Here is a 25,210-nt window from a genome sequence, read left to right on the forward strand (position 1 = left end):
TTCCATCAGTATGAACCTGTCTCAGGAGGATCTGTGTATAGTTGCAATGATCATGCCTTAGAGATCATTGGCGTGGGAACCATCAAATTGAAGATGTATGATGGAACAATTAAAGTTGTTCGAGATGTGCGGCACGTGAAAGGCCTAAAGAAAAATTTATTATCCTACGGATTGTTGGATAATAATGCAAGCAAGATTGAAACACGGAAAGGAATCATGAAGGTGTTCCGTGGAGCGCTTGTGGTGCTGAAAAGCGAAAAGATAGCAGCAAACTTGTACATGCTGAAGGGAGAGACTTTGCTAGAAGCAGAAGCCTCTGTTGCCTCATGTAGTTCAGATTCTACAATGCTATGGCATCAGAAACTTGGACACATGTAAGAACAAGGAATGAAAGTCCTTGTAGAGCAAAAGCTACTTCCTGGCTTAACAAAGATATCACTTCCTTTGTGTGAGCATTGTATAACAAGTAAGCAGCACCGATTGAAATTCAACACGTCAAATTCTAGAGGCAAAAATGTTCTAGAATTTGTTCATTCTGACGTATGGCAAGCACCAGTTACATCCCTAGGTGGAGCAAAATACTTTGTCTTATTTATTGATGATTATTCTAGGAGATGTTGAGTGTATCCTATTAAGAAGAAGTCAGATGTGTTTTCAACTTTCAAAATCTTCAAAGCGCGGGTGGAACTTGATTCTGGAAATAAGATCAAGTGTTTCAGAACAGATAATGGAGGAGAATACACAAGCGAAGAATTTGATGACTTTTGTAGGAAAGAAGGCATCAAAAGACAGTTCACAGTGGCAAACACTCATCAACAAAATGGAGTGGCAGGGCGGATGAACAGAACCTTGTTAGAAAGAACAAGAGCAATGTTGAGGGATGCAGGTCTATAGAAAAATCATTCTGGGTAGAAGCAGTCAATACCGCATGTTATTTGGTGAATCGAGCTCCATCAACTGCAATAGAGCTGAAGACACCAATGGAGATGTGGACTGGTAAACCAGCTGATTATTCAAACCTCCATATATTTGGAAGTATTGTGCACGTGATGTACAACTCCCAAGAAATCTCAAAGCTGGATCCAAAATCCAGGAAATGTAAATTCTTAGGGTATGCTGATGGAGTCAAGGGGTATCGCTTGTGGGATCCCACTGCCCGCAAAGTGATCATCAGCAGGGATGTTATCTTTGTAGAGGATAAACTACAAAGAAAAGAAGACGATGATAGCACTGAAAAGTCAGAGACTACACAGATAAATGTGGAAAAGGAGTTTGAACAAGGAGATTCTTCTGAAGCAGAACCAACACATGATGAACAAGAACCAGAGAGTTCTGAAGCACCAACAACTCGTCAATCAGATCGTGTGAGAAGACGTCCCAATTGGCACTCAGATTATGTTATAGAAGGTAATATTGCATACTGCCTTTTAACAGAGGACAGTGAGCCATCAACATACCAGGAGGCAATAAACAACTCAGATGCTTCACTGTGGATGATGGCGATGCAAGAAGAAATTGAAGTCCTTCATAAAAATAATACATGGGACCTTGTGCCACTACCATAAGGAAGTAAGCCAATTGGTAACAAATTGATCTTCAAAATCAAGCGAAATGGTGACGATCAAGTTGAGAGGTATCGTGCAAGACTGGTGGTCAAAGGATATGCTCAAAAAGAATGTATTGATTTCAATGAAATATTTTCTCCTGTGGTTCGACTAACAACAATTCGAGTAGTTTTGGCAATGTGTGCTACATTGGACTTACATCTAAAGCAGCTAGATGTTAAAATAACTTTTCTTCATGGAAATCTTGAAGAAGAAATTTATATGCTCCAGCCTGAAGGTTTTGAAGAAAAAGAAAAGAAGAACTTGGTTTGCAGGTTGAACAAATCTCTGTACGGTCTAAAGCAGGCACCGAGGTGTTGGTATAAGAGATTTGATTCTTTCATTATGTTCCTTGGATACAACAGACTTAATGCAGACCCTTGTGCTTATTTCAAGAGGTCTGGTGATAGCAATTTTGTTATTTTGCTGTTGTATATGGATGACATTTTGGTTGCAGGACCCAACAAAGATCATATTGAAGAATTGAAGGCAAAACTGGCTAGGGAATTTGAAATGAAGGACTTGGGATCAGCAAACAAGATTCTAGGGATGCAAATTCACCGAGACATAAGTAATAGGAAGATTTGGCTTTCACAAAAGAATTACTTGAAGAAGATCTTGTCACGATTCAACATGCAAGATTGTAAGCCAATTTCTACCCCTCTTCCTATTAACTTCAAATTATCCTCCAGTATGAGTCCTAGCAGTGAAGAAGAGAGGATGGAGATGTCTCGAGTACCGTATGCATCAGCAGTGGGAAGTTTAATGTTTGCTATGATATGCATAATACCAGACATTACACAAGCAGTGGGAGTGGTTAGTCGGTACATGGCGAATCCAGGCAAAGAGCATTGGAATATTGTAAAGAGGATCCTCAGATACATCAAAGGGACCTCAAATATTGCATTATGTTACGGAGGATCAAACTTACTAATCAATGGTTATGTAGATTCTGACTATGCATGGGATTTGGATAAAAGCAAATCTACTACATGATATGTGTTCAAAATTGCTGGTAGAGCTGTAAGCTGGGTTTCAAAATTGCAGTCAGTTGTGGCTACGTCCACAATAGAGGCAGAATATGTAGCAGCTACACAAGCCAGTAAAGAAGCAATTTAGTTGAAGATGCTATTGGAGGAGCTTGGGCACAATCAAGAGTATGTCCCTCTGTTTTGTGACAGTCAAAGCGCCTTGCATCTAGCAAGGAATCCAGCATTTCATTCAAGGACAAAGCACATACGAGTTCAGTACCATTTCATTCGTGAAAAGGTAGAAGAAGAAACGGTAGATGTGCAGAAGATCCATACCAAAGACAACATAGCAGATTTCATGACGAAGGCAATCAATGCTGATAAATTTACCTGGTGTCGATCCTCTTGTGGACTGTCAGAGACATAAGCAACATGATGGTACAAGGTAGAAATAATGGTGTGAAGATATGATTGTGCCAATCAAATCTTCAAGTGGGAGATTGTTGAAAGCATGCACCGAAAGTGCATTTAGCAAGGTTTAAAAAAAATGAAATTTTCAACAATGGTAGGCACCAAATATAAAATGTCAAAATTAGGTGCAACAATGGTTGAAAACTAAATGGGCAAATTACAAACTTTAGTCATTAAACTTTTAGGGTATTTTCAAGATTAGTCCTTAAAGCTTCTACTATAAATACCCTAGCTCATTTAGCTTCAAAACCATCCCAAAGCATTCTAGCTTTCTTCCAATACTGGAGAGAATTCAGAGAGTTTCTCGAGAGTTGTTTTCTCCTTTTTATCAAGAGAGAATTATCATTGTTTTCTCCTTGGTAGATCGAGAGAAGTTGTAATTCCTATTTTCTCATAGTGAAATTCTTCTACCGTTACCCGTGGTTTTTACCCTATATTAATCAGGGGTTTTCCACGTAAATTTTGTGTCTCTTTTATCTTCATTTTTATTTTCTCAAATTATCAGTTGCGATTTTGCTCTATCCGATAGTCGTCTTCCGTAACATTACACTCCCAATTTTCAAGGCTTACAACATGCATTACATCCAAAGTATCACGAACCTTGAAACAACTACCTGGTGAAAGTACTACTTCAAGAGAACGTGAATCGACAAGGCTTTGTCGGAGGTTTTCCTCTGCAGAGGGGGTAAGCTTTGATGACCACTGATCCGGATCCATCTTCCGTGTATATATGAATTCCATCATTTTATGGCGTATCATTTCGATCACTTGTGTAATCGACATTACAGGGATCACTTGTGTAATCGACATTACAGGTAAATCAGAAACCCAATCATAAAATGATTCTGTAACACTAGATTTAAGATGATTGTACCTAGCGCCCTTAAAAAATGCATTTGCCCAGTGCTCAGGTTCAGTTTGCAGGATCCATTCATAAGCCTCAGGTGATATGTTTTTTATCGTCTCGACGCTCTTCTTGAACTCTTCAGCAGTTGGTGTGTAGGCAGCTTTATGAAATTCCGAAATTAGCACATGAACAACACCCAGACTTAATGATCCCTTAAACTTATTTTTCAGGCTTTCTGTTAGCAGATGCAGGCAATAACCATAGGTACAATTCGAAAACACCGACCCGAGAGATTCACTCATTGCCTTTTTCATACCTGCGACGAATATTATCTCATGAGAAGTAGAGAGCACAGTCTTCAGCGGCTGCAGAAACCAATGCCAATGATCATCGCTCAATAAATCTACTATAGCAAAAGCTACCAGAAAAATATCATCATTTCCATCCAAAGCAGTGGCAGTAAACAGTTCTCCCCTGTATTTCGACTTCAAAGATGTGGAGCCAAGAAAAATTAGAGGGAGGCAACCATTCTAGAATCCATAGAGTGATGCATGGAAAGCGATAAATATTCGTTGAAAACTTGAGTCGTATTTGGTGTTGAGAATGGCAGCACTGCCAGGATTTGTTTCCAATATTTTCTCACACAGCAAAGGCAACTGACTATAAGCCTTTGTATGTGAACCTTGAAGTTCCTCTAGTACAACGGCTATCCCCATGTGAGCCTGTGAATAATTTAGCTCGATCCTAAAATCCTGTCGAATATCGTCGATGATTTCTAGTGGCTTGCAAGACGGGGTATCTCGTAACTTTTTCTTTACAATACTCGCAACCAATTTCCCCGAGGCACTTGCTCGTAACGATCCCACACCACAGGTATGGGTGTCAAGGTCATTCATCCTATGAATCCTGAACAAATTTGTTTTAGACAATTTTGTTGCACCCAAGACCCAATGACACCCTTCATCTTTACACCTTGCACAAAATTGCCTTCCATCGCTGCGTTTAAGTCTGTAAAGGACACCTTGTGCTAAAGAAATTTTTTGCAAAGCATCGGTAAGTTCACGTCAAGTATTAAAATTCTGACCTACTCTTGTAATGCAACTCTTCCACGATGAAATCCAAGGTGTTTTTTTATTCTCGGTGTTTTCTGCACCAGAGGGCAAATCCATAGGAGCATCAGCATGATAAATAGGTTCATCGGCGGCAAAATCAGTAAGAGCATCGATAGGAGAAACAAATACATTGGGCATTGTATGACTGAACTGGCTAAACTGACGATATAATGTTGTGGGAAAAATAAATTCACGAGATAATACATTCTAACAATTAATTGTTGAGATGGGGTATTTACTACAGTTCGAACGTAGGTCGCCAGGTGATCCGGGCGACCAAGGAGGTCGCCATGCCGTCCTCGCGTCCCACAATGGAAGGTCGCCATGCACGCTGTCTAATTCAAACTTTTTTCTTTAATCTCTTCCTGGGGATTGAACGCTGTTATAAGAAGAAGAAAAAAGAAAGGAAGGAGATGATTGAATATAAGGCAGTCTGCCCCATTTATGGGAGCACATGGAGTGTTGAGTTAATAATTCTCTCATGGTAAATTCATCATTTCTACACACCTTTCCTCTGTACCTTTTCCATTATTTGTTGGGTAAAACTTCTTTATCCTTTCTCGGCTAAATTATTGAGATGGGTTTTCAAACCTTTGATAATTTGAATTAGACAGCGTGCATGGCGACATTCCATTGTGGGATGCAGGGACGACATGTCGACCTCCTTGGTCACTTGGATCACCTGACGACCTACGTTCGAACTGTAGTAAACACCCCATCTCAGTAATTAATTGTTGGAACGTATTATCTCGTGAATTTATTTTTCCCACAACATTATCTCGTAAATCAATCCCCAAAACTGAAACCATCATCTTAATACCCAAATAGGATTGTAAACAAGTTGAGTCGAGCTCGAATATTACTGAACTCGACTTGACTCAAAAAGTTCAAAGTTGAGCTCGACTTGACTCAAAAAGTTCAAAATTGAGCTCGACTTGACTCAAAAAGTTCAAAATTGAGTTCGACTCGAAAACGCGCAAGCTTAAAATTGTCAAGCTCAACTCGAAATAAAAAATTGAAGCCTGACTCGTAATCGAAAACATTCTCCAACTTAACTCGATTGAAGCTCGAACTCAAGCTTTTTGAGTCTCATTTCGACTTGTTAAGAACTCAAGTCGAATTCAAATGCATGTGAATCAAATTTTTATCGACTTTTAACCAAGTCGAACTCAAGTAACTTGCAATATGTCTTGTCTTATTTTTTTAGCTATACCCATAACCCCTAACAATTCATACTCTTATGTTCTACATTTTACTCCTAAGTATTCTTAAAGCTACAACCTCCAATAAGTCTTACATCCATATTCCCCGTATACTTTGTAATAAACTTGAAAACAAAACAACCGAAACTATTTTTTTTGAAAGAAAACAACTGAAACTAAAATTATCTGATCATATATCTTCATTTACTTAACAATTTATGACAATAAAGAAACTGTAAGCACATGTCAAAAGAAAACGAGAAAAGGGTATGCAAATGAGAGGTTTTTGACCTGCTACAATAAGTGGAGGTGGCGTCGCTAGGAGCAGGAGGCGATGACGTGAGGACATAAACATCGGCAGAAGCTGAGTCTTCATGGAACTCAAAGAAGCGCTGAATATCTCTGTCAGTGGAAATGGTGATAAAGTTGCGCTTATTGTTGGGGAGTAAGTACTTAATGGCGAGTGAATTGAGATCATACTTTCATATATCAACAATTTCGGACATGAAATCATCGAATTTGGTGTCGACGGTGAGACTGGTGGCATGTGCATCGACGCCGGAGTAGGATAGTGTTCCGTCGGCGTAAGTGGTGAACTTTTCGCCGGATTGACATACAACGATCAGCTTTCCGAATGCCATTGCAATAATAATAAGGGTAAAGTATAGTAATGGTCACTAAACTTTTCTGATACTTGCATTTAAGTCCTCAACTTTCAAAACTTGCAATACAGTCCTCCAATATTTAGTCTGTTTGTAATATGGTCCCGGACATAACCAGTCGTTTGACGTCGTTACACTGCCGTTTACAATATGGTCACTAAACTTTTCAGGTGCTTGCATTTAAGTCCCCCAACTTTTAAAACTTGCAACATATACCTCAATTTCATTATAAACCCCAATTTCCTTTTCGATCTCGAATTTCCTTTTTCGCTTCTCTCTTCTCATTTCCAGCGCAACTTTTCAGTCGGGGATGCATGAGAAATTCTAATCTAACTTTAAACTATGGAGGTGTTAACTTGAATAAGGGTCCATTGAGAGAAGACTCGACCAGAGGACTATCGGGACCATCAACGATTCAAGGTGTAATGTTAGATACATGTCATCTCAGGTGAAACATAGATGATCGATGAAATGCTTGTCAGAAAAAAATTGGGTAAGAAATGCAGAGTTGACAAATAATACTAAGTTGAACTAAGTATCATTGTTGAAAGTCACCAACAAAGCTGGAATTATTTTTGTATAAATGACATATAATAATTTCTTCATTTAATCCTTATGGTTAAAGATTTTTCAACGGATGATCAAATATAATGAAATCCCAAACAGTGCTTTCACCTCTCTGTCTCTTTCTCTCACATGCACTATTGTTTGGATTTTTTGTTTTTTAATTTTCCGCCACGTAAAATTGTAAACTGTAATATCCCAAACTTGGGGTTAGTGACTAAATTGTAAAGTTTTATAATTTGGTGACTACAGTATAAGAATTGAATAGTTCAATGATTTATTTGGAAATATTTCCTAAAATTTGCTAGTAATTATTAAAGGAATTAAAGGGTAAAATGGTCATTTGACAAGGAAGATTTTTATTTCTCTTTATAAGATAAGGGAACCACGTGGGAAAGAAAGATTTGTCCAGAACTTCTTCTTCCTCTCATCCCGTATCTCCAAGCTGAAAGGTGAGTTTCTTTGTTTATGGATTAATTGTTGGTTTTAAGGTTGGGTTATGATCATTAGATGATAATTAAGTTTAAAGAAAGCTTAAATGATCTTAAAAGCAAATGATGGTGGAGTTAGGAGAGATTAAAGATGAAGATTTTTCAAATAAAATCTTGGAATAGAGTTCATTACTCAAATTGGAAGATAAATTTGACTTGTCATCAACTTAATTAAGAGATATGAAGTGATAGAATTGAATTAAGAACATATTGAAAAATTGGTATGATTATTGACTTCCATAGGGAGAAAGGAATTTTAAGATTTAAAGGGGGGATAAAGGAGTAGAAATGAGTTTAAGTATGTATATGAGAGTTAAGAATATGGTAGAGAATGTAATATGAAGTGTTTAAGTAGAACTGGAGTGATTTTCGGGCTTAAAAATGAGTTCTGGGCTATGTGCATCGATGTACATTCAATGTGTACCGATGCATCAAGGGTATTTCCAAAAAATTGTTCAGTGTGTATCGATGCACAGGAAGTGCATCGATGCACCCATTCAAAATGGAAACATCGAATACAATTAGTGCATCGATGCATAATGAGTACATCGATGCACCCCTTAAAATGAAAACATCGAAGGTGATTAGTGTATCGATGCATGGGTAGTGCATCGATGCACATGTTAAATAATGCATCGATGCACTGTAGAATGCATCGATGCACTTCAAGGGGAAATTGAAATATACATTTATTTTAGTCTAAGAAATGATAGATTAGAATATATCAATTGGATACTGATATGTGTCAATGTATGATTATATAGATATCGAGCACGAACAAGTTTCGGAACGATTATCAAGTCAAGATTTGATCGAAAGAAAGGAAATCATAAAAGTGGATTGGAACTTAGTGAGGCTCAGGTGGGTGCATATGATTATAGTATATGATTATACGAAAATTTGACTTGCGATGAGTCTATTTCCATGTTCTGATTTTATGAATGCATGAAAATAAGTATAGTTGGTAGCCGTTAGTATGTGAATATGTATTGTTATGTTCTTTTCTATGATATGATTTATGTGATGATGTGACTCTGTGATATAAGTTATATGAACATAAGCTATGTAAATAATAATGACTTATGTAATGAAAAGAGAAAGTAATATAAGTTATGTGGTATAGATATAAATGATTATATGAACATGTAATATAAGTTATGTGATGAGGATTTATGTTTTTATATGTTTATGAGAAGTATGCGCTATGTTATGAATATATGAGCTATGTGATCCTATGAGAATATGAAAAGAGATATATGAACATGTGAATTATATGAAAAGTGATATGAATTACATGAAAAGAAGCTATGAGCTTATATGAACATGTGATATGAAAGTGTATATGAGAAATGATATAAGTGAAAATGCCCATGTTAGATGTATTGAGAGCTAGAAGTATAGTTGGCATGCCAAGAGTCGAGGGTCTATGCGGTACTTCAGGATATAGTGGTCCTTCGGGACATATGTGTTATATGTAGTCCTTTGGGACATCTAAGTGGTCATTCGGGACAAATTCTACGCGCCCCTAGTGGGAATTATACGAGCTGTGGTGACAGCATAGTGCACAACCTCAATAAACTCACATATCTACAGTTCTCACATGTGTACATGGGCTAATAAGAGATAATATTGAATACAATGTATGTTTTGGGATATGAATTATATGACATGATATGTGTGTGTTAGTGATTATTGTATATGTTATAAGATATATGATTGTACAAATGGTAATTATAAGATCATATGATAAAAGGAATCAATGATAGTGATAAGAATGAAGATGATGATACAATTGCTTGTGTGTATGTGTTTTATAATAAAATATATGCTTTACATGACAGGATATATATATGTGTTATTGGTTATCATATATGTGTTATATTGCATACGCGAGTACATGTTAAAATATATGTGAATGAGTATAATTGATTGACATGATGATATAATAACAAGTCTATCAGATATATAATATGGACATAAAAGATCATAGGAACAGGAGATAAGAGATATGAATGATAATGACATATATGTATGTATGTATTTGTTACATATAAAAGTATATGAGTTGTATGAAATGATAATAGTAATTGTTTATGCATGATTACTAGTAAATGTTTACATTATATGTTTATTGCCTCACTAAGTCATAGACTTAACATGTAAGTGATTTACACGTAGGTTTCGAGAAGAGTAAAGAGCAATGTAGAGCAAGACAGGTCAGTTCTCCTTACCAAAGGTTAGATCAGAAGAAAGGTGAATAATATGTATTTTAATATATGAAGTTCTAGTTGGCGTGTATTCAAAATGATATATTGTATAAGCTCTGAATAGTTCTGTAAATATTCTGAATAAGTTATATGGATAAAAATTTTAAATCACTTACTATTTTATACAAGTAAATATTTTGAAAAGTTAATGTGATACCTCAGACTCGGATACGGGTTGGAGGTGTTATATTTAATGGTATCAGAGCTATAATTTAGTCGATTCTAGGATAAAAACGAAGTTAAAAATGTTTTAAAAAGTATACATGCTAACACAAAGTGGAAATTTTTTTGATCTGATAGGATAAGGAGTGTGTTGTCTTGTTAATAGAGTTAAATTGTTATGTTAATAAGATAAGTGAATACCTGAGAATGATTTATGAGATATATATGTTTATATGATATGATAGATGATATGTGAACATATGCAAATGACATATGTTATATGATATGAATTGGGTGATCATATGCACGCGTGATATGTGATAGAAGAAATGATATGAGTACATGAATATATAAGAGCTTCCAAAGTGAACCATAAGGCAATAAACCTGAAGTTAATAGCATTCACCTACCCTAGCCAGGCAGGGAGAAGAGCGAAAACCTCAGGGAATGCCTGTATAAGATTAGAGAATGTTTCATGATGTAGAATGAATGTGTATAAATAGTTAAAAGAGTTAAGAGCACCTGAGTTCAAGGGTGAATTTGAGAAAGGTTCTGTTGTTACAGACCTTTGAATAAATGATATGAAGATAATCTTAGATAGTTATTATTTCTCCAAAGTGGAGAAGTTAAATTGAGAAGTTTCGTTATTATGAGAGAAAACTAAAGTATGGTGGACAAATGTCACCATAAGAACGTTAAAAAGTCAAATGATATGGTTAGAATTGTAGAAGAGTTCAACAATAAGTGCATCAGTGATACGTTTATAAAAGGAATGAAATCAGAGTTATGGATTTGAAACAAAGAAATAGTATGGTGTACAAGCAAGAGTATGGATATGATAAGGGTTTGTACTATAGAAGGAAAGAGTTAGCGTGTGCTAACAAGATGTCGTGATGAAAATGTATTAGATATAGTTGTATATTTGGATCATAGTAAAGGTGATGGAGTTGTAAAATTTAGAAAAGAGATAAGGTTAAGTTAATTAAGTATGATGAATCTGGATTTGGTTGTGTATTCTGATCATATAGATATGATGTAGACAAAGGAATAAGTGGTTGTATATGATTAAGGAATAAATTTTCAGTACAAGAGATGGTCAAGGAAGAGGATATGTAGAAATGAAAGGAATTATCAAAGTTACGAAGATATGATAAAGATCGGTAATCAGGGATAAGTCTAAGTGATATGAAAATCGTATGAGAGACTGAAGAAAAGATATGATCTATGTTACAAGGATATTTCGAATTGTGAATGAGTAAAAGGAAATACAAAATTAAAGGAGAGAAAAGACATGAATGGATTGAGGTTATTGGTTGCTGTGTATATGATAAGTGACAGTAGATGAATGTATAAAGGAAAAAAGAATTTGAAGAACTACATGAAGAAAATGTTAAGTAAAGGAGACAACCTGAGAACATTAGAAGGTATGTTCTTATTGGTATGTGCAATGAAAATTCGAGGACGAATTTTCTTTAAAGGAGGGGAGATTTGTAATATTCCAAACTTGGGGTTAGTGACTAAATTGTAAAGTTTCATAATTTGGTGACTAAAGTAGAAGAATTGAATAGTTCAATGATTTATCTGGAAATATTTCCTGAAATTTGCTAGTAATTATTAAAGGAATTAAAGGGTAAAATGGTTATTTGACAAGGAAGATTTTTATTTCTCTTTATAAGATAAGGGAACCACATGGGAAAGAAAGATTTCTCCAGAACTTCTTCTTCCTTCTTCTTCCTCTCCTCCCGTATCTCCAAGCTCAAAGGTGAGTTTCTTTGTTTGTGGATTAATTGTTGATTTTAAGGTTGGGTTATGATCATTAGATGATAATTAAGCTTAAAGAAAGTTTAAATCATCTTAAAAGCAAAAGATGGTGGAGTTAGGAGAGATTAAAGATTAAGAGTTTTCAAATGACATCTTGGAATAGAGTTCATTACTCAAATTAGAAGATAAATTTGACTTGTCATCAACTTAAATAAGAGATATGAAGTGATAGAATTGAATTAAGAACATATTGAAAAATTGGTATGATTATTGATTTCCATAGGGAGAAAGGAATTTTGAGATTTAAAGGGGTAATAAAGGAGTATAAATGAGTTTAAGTATCTATATGAGAGTTAAGAATATGGTAGAGAATGTAATATGAAGTGTTTAAATAGAATTGGAGTGATTTTCGGGCTTAAAAATTAATTATGGGCTATGTGCATCGATGCACATTCAATGTGTACCGATGCATCAAGGGTATTTCCAGAAAATTGTTCAGTGTGTATCGATGCACATGAAGTGCATCGATGCACCCATTAAAAATGGAAACATCGAATGCAATTAGTGCATCGATGCATAAGGAGTGCATCGATGCACCCTTTAAAATGAAAACATCGAAGGTGATTAGTGTATCGATGCATGTGTAGTGTATCGATGCATGGGTAGTGCATCGATGCACATGTTAAAGAATGCATCGATGCACTGTAGAATGCATCGATGCACTTCAAGGGGAAATTGAAATAGACATTTCTTTTGGTCTAAGAAATGATAGATTAGAATATATCAATTGTATACTGATATGTGTCAATGTATGATTATATAGATATCGAGCACGAACAAGTTCCAGAACGATTATCAAGTCAAGATTCGATCGAAAGAAAGGAAATCATAAAAGTGGATTGGAACTTAGTGAGGCTTAGGTAAGTGCATATGATTATAGTATATGATTATATGGAAATTTGACTTGCGATGAGTCTATTTCCATGTTCTGATTTTATGAATGCATGAAAACAAGTATAGTTGGTAGCTGTTAGTATGTGAATATGTATTGTTATGTTCTTTTCTATGATATGATTTATGTGATGATGTGACTCTGTGATATAAGTTATATGAACATAAACTATGTAAATAATAATGACTTATGTAATGATTAGAGAAAGTGTTATAAGCTATGTGGTATAGATATAAATGATTACATGAACATGTAATATAAGTTATGTGATGAGGATTTATGTTTTTATATGTCTATGAGAAGTTTGCGCTTTGTGATGAATATATGAGCTATGTGATCCTATGAGAATATGAAAAGAGATATGTGAACATGTGAATTATATGAAAAGTGATATGAATTACATGAAAAGAAGCTATGAGCTTATATGAACATGTGATATGAAAGTGTATATGTGAAATGATGTAAGTGAAAATTCCCATGTTAGGTGTATTGAGAGCTAGAAGTATAGTTGGCATGCCAAGAGTCAAGGGTCTACGCGGTCCTTCGGGACATAGTGGTCTTTCGGGACATATGTGTTATATGTAGTCCTTTGGGACATCTACGTGGTCCTTCGGGACAAATGCTTCGCGCCCCTAGTGGGAATTATACGAGTTGTGGTGACATCATAGTGCACAACCTCAATAGACTCACATATCTACAGTTCTCACATGTGTACATGGGCTAATAAGAGATAATATTGAATACAATGTATGTTTTGGGATATGAATTATATGATATGATATATGTGTGTTAGTGATTATTGTATATGTTATAAGATATATGATTGTACAAATGGTAATTATAAGATCATATGATAAAAGGAATCAATGATAGTGATAAGAATGAAGATGATGATACAGTTGCTTGTGTGTATGTGTTTTATAATAGGATATATGCTTTACATGACAGGATATATATATATGTGTTAAGTGTTATCGTATATGTGTTATATTGCATACGCGAGTACATGTTAAAGTATATGTGAATGAGTATAATTGGTTGACATGACGATATAATAACAAGTCTATCAGATATATAAAATGGACATAAAAGATCATAGGAATAAGAGATAAGAGATATGAATGATAATGACATATATGTATGTATGTATTTGTTACATATAAAAGTATACGAGTTGTATGAAATGATAATAGTAATTGTTTATGCATGATTACTAGTAAATGTTTACATTATATGTTTATTGCCTCACTAAGTCATAGACTTAGCGTGTAAGTGATTTACACGTAGGTTTCGAGAAGAGTAAAGAGCAATGTGGAGCAAGACAGGTCAGTTCTCCTTACCAAAGGTCAGATCAGAAGAAATGTGAATAATATGTATTTTAATATATGAAGTTCTAGTTGGCATGTATTCAAAATGATATATTGTATAAGCTCTGAATAGTTCTGAATAAGTTATATAGATAAAAATTTTAAATCACTCACTATTTTATACAAGTAAATGTTTTGAAAAGTCAATGTGACACCTCAGACTCGGATCCGGGTCGGATACAGGTTGGGGGTGTTACATAAACCCAAGCAGTGCTATGTCTTTCAGCTTTTTATTTACAAAGAAAAAATAGAGGAAGAATTGCTGAAACGCAGCACCGATTGTGTTTATTTCTTAGCCTTTCCCCTCACTTGCAAGAAGATATTTATTTTCTCTTTTGGGTTCTCCGAAAGTAAGTTTTTCCTCTCTCGCACTTTCCCATTTTCAACTCCTATTGTGTGTTTTTGTTGATTTTTTTTTATTTTTCTGGAACTAATGTCAAGGATTTGAATATTCAATGTTAGTTTTGAACCAAAACCATCTAATATTCTTTCTTTCTTATTAATCAAAACTTTTAGTACTCCTTATGAAAGATATTCAGTTCATCATAATAGAAGTGAAAGATGGTCTTAGGCTAAATTTTTTTTTTATCTTCTTGTTTGGTTTTTCTTTAAATCAGGGAATTGGTTGTGAGTATCGTCATAGTGAAATCGCCAGACTCAATCTGAGAGACTGCTGGTACTAGTTTGTTGTGAATTGTATTGATTCGACCTGTGGTTTTCGGCGTCTTGTGAGCTCATATTCTTTTTAATAAGTATATGTTGATTATGGGACTGATATATCGTGAACGAACTGGATTTTTTTTACATGTTTTGGAAATTTTATAGTTGAATCTGTATTGAATTATAGCTTTGGAAGACAATTATGCATGCACGCAACTCGAAAGCATCATGACAGGGTAGTATATTTGGAGCAACTACTTGATATGTTGCCCGATCATTGCATATTTGCACCTTCATTTCTGGCATATATATGTTTGTTGCAGTGTCTTCTATGTTTTACAATGTCTTTTATTGTTGACATGCATGAATTTACAAGAATTATGGGGTCCTATAATTTTACTTCCACTATCTGCTTTAGATTCTCATCATGTTTGGCTATCGAGGAACATTAAACATGAAGCATTAGCAGCAATTATATGTTAAAAGGGTGGGCTATTAATGCATTCACAACTTGTAATGTTGTATTTGACATCTAATGTCTATCTTAAACAACCAATTTGACGCCTTAGCTTTTAGAGTGACTATGACCGAACCTTTTTCCCTTTATTTATTAAGTTATCCTTTTGAATGAGTTATTAATTGATATTCTTGGTTTATTTTAGTTATTGCTTGGCTGTATGTTGTAGTCCTATGAACTAAAACTCTTTACTATTTTCTCAACCGTTGGATGTGCATGCTCAAGTTTCATCAAAATCTACTGGATTATTATATCAAAGTGCGACAGCTGCAAACGAGACAAATTGGCCTTATTACTTTTACTTCAACAGTTTATGCAATAAACGTGATAGGTGCATTTTTCATGTTCAAAGTGCGGCAACCGTTGCATATGCATGCAACAAACCTCAAATTTATATTAAAGTAAACACTGACAAATAGCAAATTCATGTTCAAAATTCCAAAACACTTCAATTACATTCTAAACCTCAAATTCCAAAATACTTTAATTATATTCTAAACCTTAAATTGAAGTATTTTAGAATTTAGGATTTAAAATATAATTGAATTATTTTGGAATTTAGGGTTTAGAATAAAATTGGGAAATGTGTTGCAAGTTTTAAAAGATGGGGACCTAAATGCGAGCGCCTGAAAAGTTCAATGACTATATTGCAAACGACAGTGTAACGGCGTCAAACGGCCGGTTACATCGGGGACCATATTGCAAACGGACTAAATATGAGAGGACTGTATTGCAAGTTTTAAAAGTTGGGAGACCTAAATGCAAGTGTCAAAAAAGTTCAATGACTATTACTATACTTTACCCTAATTATAATTAGGAATAACTAAAATATCCTTCATAATAAAAATTTACAATTTAAATAAAAATTTTAAAAAATCTAATAATTTAAAAAGGTTAATTATATATTTTGGGAAGACTGCTTGAGATCTGATTTAAAGGATTTAGTCATTACTGAGGACATGACCTCTAATAGGAAATTATGACGACTTAAGACCAGGGTAGCCGAGTAGGACGAGTCACATCCATTGGGTGTATCATCTTTGTTTTCTTTTAATGCCTTTGTAGTAATTTCATTACTTATACTTTTTATACGTTTCTGTCATTAGAATTAATGAAAGCCTAGAACTAAGGTAGCAGAGTAGTGTTGTCTTAGTTTTAGGTTTTAACCCATTTGACTTTATCCATTCTTGAAGCCTACTATCGTTGAATTCCTTGTATACTGTTCTTCATGTTTCCTCTTTATAATTTTGGACAGGTCTTACTTTTCTGTCTATATGCAAATATTTTTACGCAGGGGTGTATTTACAGGGATTACTTCTCATTACAGACGTGCATATGAAGACTGCATATGAAGATTGTCCAACTACGTATTTTATTTATTTATTTAAACATATATTGTATTTTATCTTTATTTTTAATTTTTTAACTATCGAAAGTCTTCTACGAAAACTGATCTCAACCTGACGTTTGGGGAGAACCTACTACCCTACCTCCTCTTACCCTCGTCATATCTGCCCAACGTTAATACAGTTAACGAAAGATTAGGTACATAAAAGGAAAGCAATCAAGAAACCCTAAAATGTTCCTGTTATTTTTATATACGGAACGAAAAGGATGGCTTGAGCTTGACCAAAGATTGATAATCCGTTGTGCCTGTTGGGAACGGGGGAATAGCTAGCCAAGAAAACATTTTTAATAATTGTCTGTAAGTTCTGGGTCTCTTCGGTTCTGGGTTTTGAGTCCGATAGATTACCTAATTTAACCGTCCGGATTTGCAGTTTCTAGCAATGGCTGCTACCAATCTTCACTTTCTCCAAAACCCATTCCCCAGACCCATTTTTTCTCCTAGAAGAATAGTGATGAGAGCTCCGAGAATGGTGTTCAAGTGTTGCTCTAGCAATAGCAGTAGCACCAGTTTAGGGGAGGATATTTTCTCCCTCACTTCTTCCAGCACATGTGACGTTGATTATCTGGGACAAAGCACCAAAGGCGATCTAAACCTCAATCTGCAGCATCTCGAGACTTTCGGTATTGTTTTTTGCGCTTTTTTACCTCGATTTTTGGTTTGTTTAAATGTATCGTGTCTGTATATTGAATGGTATCTTCCAAAATGGTGATGATCATGTTGTTAATACTCAGAATTAAAGCATTTTTAATGCTGTTTAATTTTTGTTTAAATAGCATTTTAATAATGTTTAATGGAATGTCGTTTTTGCTCTCCTTATTTAGCTTATAAATAGTGGACAAATATTCTCATTTGAGATATCTTAAGCAATTATTTGCTTTGAAACACTATTCTTCTTCTTAGTGCTTTCATGACTTTTCCGAGTTTTGAGAGAAGTTAGTATCATCAAAGTTCACTCTATTTTCGAGTGTACGGAATTTGGAGAGTTATGCCAACCTCAGGGGCTGTTAGTCCATTCTAGCGATCACAAACATAGGGACATAGGGACGAATTCGCTTCTAAGACAGTGGATTACCACGACTCGATTATCGTTCTGTTTGGCTATTTTATTTAATATTTTCCACTCAATGCTAACTTCTCAATTTTGCAGTTATTCTACCAGCAAATCATAATTTATATTGTATCTTTCTGGGTTTTGCTTTTTTTTTTTACCAATGTAGGGCTTGATGGCCAATCCAGTTTAGAAGGTCCGATTGAACAGATAGCTAGGTTGGAGGAAGAGGAGGCTGGGGGTTTACTCAGAGACTTGGGTATCTTGGTGCTGTAAACCCTTCCTTCTCTTTTCACTTAACATCTTATTGATCTCTTGGTTTCTTATGCCTCATATCATCTTAATTATTCCTTGTCATAGAGTATCTAGTATTTTTACTTTCGATCATTGCATTGCACGTGGCACCATTTTTGTCTTAGCTGGTAGAAATTGGTTGAATTTGTTGCATAAGCCGGTTTGCTGTTTCTTTTTTCTCAATATCACCAGTGTCATTTCTTTTATCTGCAGAGTCCTTCTGCGGCAAGGCTTTCTCCTCGTGGTATATTTTGTAGCCGGACTCTGAATCTTAGGTCGATAAGCGCAATTGGATATGACATGGACTACACTTTGATACACTATAATGTGAAGGTGAATGTCCGTTGACATTTTGTATGATTGGAAATCACTCTAGATTCAATCGTTGCTTTCATCAACATAAATGGATTCATTTCTCTTTGTGGTTACTTTAGATTTTATGATGTGAATTGATTCCTTTGCAGGCTTGGGAAGGACGGGCTTATGATTACTGCATGGAGAATTTAAAGAATATGGGTTTCCCCTTGCTTTTGACCCTGATTTGGTAATGTCTTCATTTCTGACTCAACATGCTCATGACTTCATATGGTATTGCTTTCTCATAATTTCATGGCCCTGAACATGCTTTTCCTCCCTTGATTTTCTGTAGGTAATTAGGGGTATTGTTATTGACAAACACAAAGGCAATTTGGTTAAGGCCGACCGGTTTGGCTATGTGAAAAGGGCCATGCATGGCACAAAAATGCTATCTACTCAAGCCGTTAGGTATGAATTTGAGACGTGTAACTTTAGTTATTGGTAACTATTATGTGCGATCCATAATGAGTGGCTACAATTTGAAGTGTACAAACCGTCTTTTAGGGAACATGTGATCTAGATGAATGGTACTAAGTTAATTTGCCTTGATATCACTACTGTGCTTTCATATACTAACCTGTGTGCGCATTACATTTTCTGCTCTAATGGATGGCTCTATTGTCAAATCCTTTTGATTTCTTAGTCGTGTCTTCACAGTATTTCATGTTCCCTTGCATTATTTGTGGCATATTTTCTATAATGGCGCTTAACTTTCTATGCTTCGAAGCGAGATTTATGGGAGAGAACTGGTGGACCTGCGGAAGGAGAGTCAATGGGAGTTCCTTAATACGCTATTTTCTGTTTCAGAAGCTGTTGCATTCATGCAGGTACTTTCCTCCCGTTTAAGCTACAAACAACTCTCTAGTTTTCCTTAGAAATTTTTTTTAGGTCACCTGCAGTTCATAGTGAAATTTTAACAACTGAGTTCCTTTCCTTCTTGATGTAATTAGCAATTATGATTTATGACATACCTGCTGCAATTTTATGACTTTCTTCATGTTCCTGTTGTACTTAATAAGTTTGTGTCCTATGTGTCTACATTGGCACTTGCGTGGTTCTTGTAAGATCTCATAATCTGCAGATACAAAAATCTTCAATTGCCACATTAGTATCCCTTCGGTCTGAATTGCATTGTTGCTAAGAATTAACACAACTAGACAGTTATAGTGTAAATATTTTGAGCCTTATTTCATAGTCTTTCAATCCATTGTAGAGATAATTTCTTTGTTATATGGTTTTAGATGGTGGACAGATTGGATGATGGAACAATTCCTGCAGATCTTGGTCCACTGGATTATAAAGGACTTTACAAGGTATACTAGCTGCATATGTAGTATTTAGTATGGCTCTCAGATGAATATGTGCTTATTTTGTGACTTTTTGCTCGGTTTTAAGGCTGTTGGAAAGGCTTTATTCAGGGCACATGTGGAAGGTCAACTTAAGGTAAATATAACCAGGAAAGTTTGACCGTTAAGTGTTGTGATCCACGAGTTCATGCTGATGGGTCACATTATGCAGAGTGAGATAATGTCCAAACCTGAATTATTTGTGGAGCCTGATCCAGAGCTACCTTTAGCGCTTTTGGATCAAAAAGAGGTATTTCTTTTAAAGTTTGACTTTATCATCTGGTTCAACATGTTAATTTATTGTATTTGTTATTAATGTGTACATTTAATGCATCAGGCTGGTAAGAAGTTGCTGCTTATTACAAACTCAGATTACCAGTACACAGACAAAATGATGCAGCATTCTTTTAACAGATTCTTGCCCAATGACATGGGTTGGCGAGATCTTTTTGACATGGTAAGTGTTGCTACAACCTCTGTATTTCCCCCTTCCGTCTATGAGTTTAGAAATAGACATCGAGAATATTATCAAACAAGCCAGTTCTTCATGAGAAGAAAACCACTTAACCAGTTAATGAAACAAAGCAACATATATATTGACAAATCCAAAACAAGATTTCAGAAAATACATTCTAGGATGACTTTAACTTGGACCTAATGGTTAGGCCTCTGTCTTACCAGTGATCCAGGTCCAGTTGGCTTTCTTTTTTTTTTGTCATTTTTAGCAAAAAACTGTTTTCTTTTTAAATTTGTTTCTTCAAATTATATTAAGAAAACGGATAATATGTGATCTCATGACCTGGAGATGTAATATGAGAAAACAATAGCATTGGTATAATCTTCTCCTTGCACAACATTTTGCGGTTGGTTTTCTTGTAGGTACGAAAGTGCTTTAAAGAAGGAAATGTTAATGTTTGATTTGATGGCGTTTAGACATATTGATACACTTGTGTTTACTTGCTGTTGTGTATAGGTGATAGTCTCAGCAAGGAAACCAGAGTTCTTTCAAATGTCACACCCATTATATGAGGTAGTGACCGGTGAGGGTTTAATGCGTCCATGCTTCAAGGCTTGTACAGGTGACCTATCTGCACCTTATGTTTTGATCTTATTTATTCCTTACGATGGAAGTATGGAACATTAAAACTGAGAGTGAAAGAGAAACCATTTAGTTAGCTGTTTTGATCCTGTTTCTTGGTTGTCTTGATCCATCATATGGGTGATATTTTGGGGTTGAGAAAGATAAAACTATGGAGTGGGTATATGATTGTGTATTTGAAAGCTGTGTAATAGCTACGCCTTTTTCCATAGCTAAAACTTTAACCAAATAATTCTTCATATTGTGCTAAATATCTTCCCAGTCAGAACTCGAGGATGCTGAGAAATTACCCCATGACATATTAACTTTTTAGCTTTAGATTTGAGTGCACTTTTGGCACCCTGAACCAGTGATTTAATCATATAATATGTTATGTTCCCCTCCCCCTGTTTTGCAGTGTGTGCCAAAAAAGAAATCATAGTTTGCCCATGATTTGGCATTCTTATTTATTCATCTTTTTGTTTCTTCTGCAGGAGGTTTGTACTCTGGAGGAAGTGCTCTGATGGTTGAGAATTCCCTAAATATCCATGGAGATGAGATTCTTTATGTCGGCGATCATATTTACACTGATGTAAGTCAATCCAAAGTCCATTTGCGATGGCGAACAGCATTGGTCTGTCGAGAATTGGAGGAAGAGGTATGAAGATGTTCCTTTAATACGCTTTCTATCTTGTGCCAATATTTTTCTTATGATTTGCTAAGTAATCATTGAGGATGAATTTAATCAGAACTATACAGTGAAGTAAAAGGTTTACCATTGAACTTGAAGTAGTAGTAATTACTGAACCATTGTTGAAAATAAGATTCATTTTGAGATCAGTAAATTTTGACTACGAATAAACTAAGTGGTAATGCGTTCTTTTAAATCCTCAACTGCTGAGTGCCGATAAGAGTCTTTATTTTGTGTTGTTTCACAGTATAATGCTTTAATACAAAGCCGGAGTCATCGTGGAACTGTGATAGAGCTTATAAATCAAAAGGAGGTTTTAGGAGATCTCTTTAACCAACTACGGCTGGCTCTGCAACGTCGATCCAAAGGTCGTCCGGCTCAGGTGACGTTATCCTATTACACGATACCCCTGGAAATCCCTTGGATTTTAGATCCATGCTTCTTCTACATGCTACTATGTGGTCACTGTTTAGTATAATTTACTGAATGAAACATTTAATTATAATAACACCTTTTCGTTCTTCATACTGCAGCCTCGTCGCTATAAAGTGACGTTTTAAAATTTTGCAAATCATACGAATTTATGCCTTTTTTTGATAATCTCCCCAAGGGACATCAGCATTCACAGTCTCTGGTTTCTTGCAATATAAATTTCTTTTATTTATTTATTTGGCTTATGCTCAACTAAACTGTTGGATCGTAAAAAGCATATATTCACAGAAAAGGCGTTTATTCTGTTGGTGAAATAACAAAATTCTTGTTCCCTTCTCCATGGTTTTAGACACTTGCTGCAACTAACATGGATGACCGCAAACTGACAGAGAGCATGCAGAAGCTTCTTATTGTCATGCAAAGACTTGATGAGAAGATTGCTCCATTGCTAGAAGCAGATGGAGAGTTGTTTAATAAAAGGTAAAACGAGGACACAGAACTTACATCTTTTGAGATTATTATATTCAGCTTATTCGAACATTCCAAATTGAGGTAATGTTGAATATACGAATACTCATATTTGAGAAGCCGACCGGTTAAAAGATTGTGATCAGTTTATATATTCTCTCATTGTGGGGTCTGCATCGACATTCGACGCCATAGAAACATGCAATTGATATAGTGTAAAATGTCTTGGTTTAGGTGGGGCTTTCTTTCGCGTGCGGGTCTGTCGGACAAAAGCCACTTGATGCGGCAAATAGAGAAGTAAGTGGTCGTGGCCACAGATTTTTCTGAAACAGAACGTTGAAAAGTGATTGGTTGGTTGGTCGTAATGAATTTGTAATTGCAGGTATGCTGATATATACACATCGAGAGTATCAAATTTTCTGATTTATACACCGTTCATGTATTTCCGGTCACAAGAGCAGGTACTGCAAAGTGTTGAATGAGCAGGTAAATATAATATGGGGAATGGATTTCGTCTGAACTGACATGGTGTTATTTGCGTTTTGTGATCGCAGACACTTGCTCATGATTCATACTTGCATTACTGTCCAGAACAGGATGGGATTTTGACAAACTCCGAGTGAAATTTGGAGTCGTCGTCTCGGAAGGTGACGACGACTATGTTTTCGAAGATAAGTGTACTTTAGAATAACTAAATAATCACAATCATGTACTAATATACTTGTAGTAAATATAAAATGTATGAGTTGAGCAAGAAGCTTAGACTGTTCCATTCATACTGGGCCAATAGAAGCCGTCGAAGGGATAAAATTATGGAAAACAAAGTGGCTTAAAGCACAACTTAACCCGACTTGTCTTTCTTTCTTCTTCTTACAATTATGTCCCTTAGTTTTTAAACGTTATCTTATTTATCCTAAAATAATAATTCTATTTTAAAAAGTCGATAATCAATAAAAAAACACATTTGATTCTGATTAAAAGAATAAAAAATATATCGTAGCTCTTAAATTTTATGTAAAAATACTCTCTTCGTTCAACTAAATGTGTCCATTATTGACTTTTAATAGTAAAATTTTTTAAATTTTGACAATAATTATTTTAAATATATTAAAAAAGTAAATTTTATAAAATAGGTATTTAAAAACTACTTGATTTAAGATCTTTAAAATATATTTTTATCAATAATAAACTTTAAATAATAATGAGTCAAAGTTAAAAAGTTTGATTAAAATAGTCAACAAAGGTAGCCCTTTGTTACTCTGAGGTCAGAGGAGAACTGAAAAGAGTCTGTACTATGCGACAATGGTTGCAAGTCAAGATAAGCAAACCAAGAAACTAGAAAATACCTTTGTTGAGGAAAACATTACCTTGCAAGAAGGTGATGTGAGTTTGGAAAGTAATGGTCCCTTCCCAAGAATTAGGTTTTCCAATAGGATACATGACACAACAGACAGAAACATGAGAAGAACATTAATCGTTCGACTTTTGGGAGAAAAAGATCGGGTACATAGCATTATCAACCAAAATCTTGACATTATGGAAATCTGTCGAATCGCTCAAATCGATTGAGTTGAACTAAACGAGTTGATCGAAGCCAAATTAGATTGAATTCAACTATTGATCTTTGACCTAATCTGGCATGTTGACTGTTAACTTTTGTTGATTGTTGATGTTCATTTAACTAGATTTACGTAATCTAAAGTTATAGGACCTAGTACACTGTCGATTAAGGGATGTGTGCCAACCGTTAATTAGAGCACGATAGTATGTCTAAAGGTGTGTCCCTCGCCTATCGCTACATGTGTTTATGTTGAGTGTGTTTATATATGTTGCATGCTTGAGTATCGATTATATAGTATATTGTCTTAGTTATGGTATTTATTGATTTTTTTATTGTTTAAGCATGAGACTGCAATTATATATGTTACATGTACAATTGAAGTTTATGTTCACCGATCTATTCATTTATCGTGTACCGTAATTATAATATGATTTTGGCAAGATTGACCGATCTTTACTGTAATGGCACTCCTCATTTATGTTATATTGAGTTGAATTTGTGAAGTGGAAGAGTAACTGAATGATGGACTGGACTATCCTAATCGGATGGTAAAGTCAAATCACCGAATTACAGACTGGTACATCCTTATCAGATGGGCTCAATTACCAAATTATAGGTTGGTGCTTCCTCATAAAATGGTAATGTCTAATCACTAAGTAACCATATGACGGGTATGGGACAGTGGTTTACATTTTTTTTTGGTTACAAAATGCATTCTGAATCAGTCAGTGTGGGTTCCTTCTCCGCGAGGGAGGCATATCTAACGAGTAAATGCTCTGTGCTTGAGGTGGTTGGTTCTAGGTAAACAGTCAAGCACCTATTTTCATGGTAGATTTGAGCCATCCTATCCGCCAGCTGGCGCCTCTGGGGATGTACGAGATTGTAGTGTGCCAATTCTTGTTAAGGAGCCACCGGAT

At 35.3% G+C, this 25,210-nt stretch overlaps 1 pseudogene; it reads left to right on the top strand.

Moving 5' to 3' along the window:
- Window positions 1-17,382: 17,382 nt before the first annotated feature.
- On the top strand, window positions 17,383-23,384 carry LOC120115020 (annotated as a pseudogene).
- Window positions 23,385-25,210: the final 1,826 nt, after the last annotated feature.

The sequence above is a fragment of the Hibiscus syriacus genome, unplaced genomic scaffold (genome assembly GCF_006381635.1).
Source record: "Hibiscus syriacus cultivar Baekdansim isolate YM2019G1 unplaced genomic scaffold, ASM638163v2 tig00000778_pilon, whole genome shotgun sequence".
Taxonomy (NCBI): domain Eukaryota; kingdom Viridiplantae; phylum Streptophyta; class Magnoliopsida; order Malvales; family Malvaceae; genus Hibiscus; species Hibiscus syriacus.